This window comes from Entelurus aequoreus, linkage group LG11 (genome assembly GCF_033978785.1).
Source record: "Entelurus aequoreus isolate RoL-2023_Sb linkage group LG11, RoL_Eaeq_v1.1, whole genome shotgun sequence".
In the NCBI taxonomy this organism is placed as follows: Eukaryota; Metazoa; Chordata; class Actinopteri; order Syngnathiformes; family Syngnathidae; genus Entelurus; species Entelurus aequoreus.
This window is the reverse complement of record NC_084741.1, coordinates 40741154-40744703: the sequence shown is the minus strand read 5'-3', so window position 1 is coordinate 40744703 and position 3550 is coordinate 40741154.

Below are 3550 nucleotides of genomic sequence, written 5' to 3'. Positions count from 1 at the left end.
GGGGGTACTTGAAGGTATGCCAAGGGGTACGTGAGATTTTTTTTAAATGTCTGTCAAAAAGAACTGTGAAAAGAAATGCCACAATGCAATATTCAGTGTTGACAGCTAGATTTTTTTTGGACATGTTCCATAAATATTTATGTTAAAGATTTCTCTTTTTGTGAAGAAATGTTTAGAATTAAGTTCATGAATCCAGATGGATCTCTATTACAATCCCCAAAGAGGTCACTTTAAGTTGATGATTACTTATATGTGTAGAAATCTTTATTTATAATTGAATCACTTGGTTATTTTTCAACAAGTTTTTAGTTATTTTTATTTTTTTTTTTCCAAATAGTTCAAGAAAGACCACAACCAATGAGCAATATTTTGCACTGTTATACAATTTAATAAATCAGAAACTGATGACATAGTGCCGTATTTTACTTCTTTATCTCTTTTTTTTCAACCAAAAATGCTTTGCTCTGATTAGGGGGTACTTAAATTTTAAAAAAATTCACAGGGGGTACATCACTGAAAAAAGGTTGAGAACCACTGGTCTAGAGGACTCTGGATCAGGACAAAACTGTATTTCATAATTATGAATCCCTGGTTTTGTGTTAGTACGTTGTTTGGTGTTACACTGAAATGAATTTGACCAGAAACAATGACCTCATGATAGACCCATAATGTAACATCCTGTGATTACCTTTTCCGGTAAAATTTCTTATAATGGTCGGCCAACTTGAAACTTGACGTCAGGCCTGGTTAATGCCGGCTCGTACTCAAGCACATGGTGTCATACGAGGTTATTAGTGGCAGCAAGAACTCAACTGAAAGCGAAAGTGAAAACGTTCTCGCCTGTTTTTTTTAATGCTAACTACACATACTGTTAGCATGCACATACATTTGATGAAATGAGTATCATATTTCTGCATGCTAGAGATGGAATTTATGGGTCTTTCAAAGAGCCATTCAAAAGACCGGCTCAATTAGAAGTCGTTTTGCAAATACATCTTTTTCATCAAAGAAACATCCACTGGTAGCAGATAAGATGTGGAACAGAAGAGTTCAAATTTACACTCAATTGGTGAGAATTGTTCCGATATATTGACTACTATACATTTTTGTTTTCATTTTTAAACATTCCATAAGGCAGTGCCATATTCCGATGTTTGACAATGACAGAACCATTTTAAAATCAAATTTTAAAATGATTCACATCCTAATTCTTATTTATTCTGATTTCAAATCTACTAAAATAAATAAGAGCACTTTTTTTTTTAAATACATTTTTTAGGGCCATCTCCACACTTACATCATATGTCAGCAGCCAAGAGGAGCTTTAGTAACATGTTTTGAAAAGGTGCTACTCTCATTTGTAAACTACACAATATATTGTGAGAATTGTGTTAAATCGAAAATTAATTCTAAATCTCAACGCCAAGAATCGGAATCGAATAGTGACTTGTTGTACAAAACCCAAAACCAGTGAAGTTGGCACGTTGTGTAAATGGTAAATAAAAACAAAATACAATTAATTGCAAATCCTTTTCAACTTATATTCAATTGAATAGACTGCAAAGACAAGATATTTAATGTTCCAACTGAGAAATATATATTTTTTTGCAAATAATCAATAACTTAGAATTTAAAGGCCTACTGAAATGATTTTTATTTATTTAAACGGGAATAGCAGATCCATTCTGTGTCATACTTGATCATTTCGCGATATTGCCATATTTTTGCTGAAAGGATTTAGTAGAGAAAATCGACGATAAAGTTTGCAACTTTTGCTCGCTAAAAAAAAAACCTTGCCCCTACCGAAAGTAGCGTGACGTCACAAGCGGTAGTGCTGCTCACAATTCCCCGTTGTTTACAATGGAGCGAGAGATATTAGGAGCGAGAAAGTGACGATTACCCCATTAATTTGAGCATGATGAAAGATTTGTGGATGAGGAATGTTAGAGTGACGGACTAGAATGCAGTTCAAGAGATATCTTTTTTCGCTCTGACCGTAACTTAGGTACAAGCTGGCTCATTGGAATCCACACTCTCTCCTTTTTCTATTGTGGATCACGGATTTGTATTTTAAACCACCTCGGATACTATATCCTCTTGAAAATGAGAGTCAAGAAGGCGAAATGGACATTAACAGTGACTTTTATCTCCACGACAATACATTGACGAAGCTCTTCAGCATGAGCTAACGTGATAGCATCTGTCTCAAATGCAGATAGAAACAAAATAAATAAATCCCTGACTGGAAGGATAGACAGAAGATCAACAATACTACTATCAGGAGACACCGAACCAAACACTGGACATGTAAATACACGGTTAATGTGTATTCGACGCCTGTCGAAGCCTAGCAATGCTGTTGCTAACGACGCTAACTTAACAACGGGACCTCGTCAGAGCTATGATAAAAACATTAGCGCTCCACCTACGCCAGCCAGCCCTCCTCTGCTCATCAACACCCGTGCTCACCTGCGTTCCAGCGATCGACGATGCGGTCGGCGGCCCGGAGACGTAGGAAGTCAAGGTGAGTTTTCCGCTAGCGCGTCTGCTATCCAACAAAGTCCTCCTTGTTGTGTTGCTACAGCCAGCCGCTAATACACCGATCCCACCTACAACGTTCTTCTTTGCAGCCTCCATTGTTCATTAAACAAATTGCAAAAGATTCACCAACACAGATGTCCAGAATACTGTGGAATTTTGTCGAAGAAAACAGAGCTCTGTGTATTGTGTCCAAAAGGGTCCAAACACTTCCGTGGACCTCGCGACGTCACGCGCATATGTCATCCTCCCCGGGAAATATAAAATTGCACTTTATAAGTTAACCCGGCCGTATTGGCATGTGTTGCAATGTTAAGATTTCATCATTGATATATAAACTATCAGACTGTGTGGTCGGTAGTAGTGGGTTTCAGTAGGCCTTTAATGGCAGCAATACATTGCAAAAAAAGTTGGCACAGTGGCATTTTTACCACTGTGTTACATGGCCTTTCTTTTTAACAACACTCAGTAAACGTTTAGGAACTGAGAAGACCAATTTTTGAAGCTTTTCAGGTGGAATTATTTCCCATTCTTGCTTGATGTACAGCTTAAGTTGTTCAACAGTCCGGGGTCTCCGTGGTTGTATTTTAGGCTTCATATTGCGCCACACATTTTTAATGGGAGACAGGTCTGGACAACAGGCAGGCCAGTCTAGTACCCGCACTCTTTTACTACGAAGCCACACTGTTGTAACACGTGCAGAATGTGGCTTGGCATTGTCTTGCTGAAATAAGCAGGGGCGTCCATGAAAAAGACGTTGCTTGGATGGCAACATATGTTGCTCCAAAACCTGTGTGTACCTTTCAGCATTAATGGTGCCTGCACAGATGTGTCAGTTACCCATGTCTTGGGCACTAATACACCCCCATACCATCACAGAGGCTGGCTTTTGAACTCTGCGCCTAGAACAATCCGGATGGTGCTTTTCCTTTTTGGTCCGGAGGACACGACGTCTACAGTTTCCAAAAACTATTTGAAATGTGGACTCGTTAGACCGCAGAACACTTTTCCA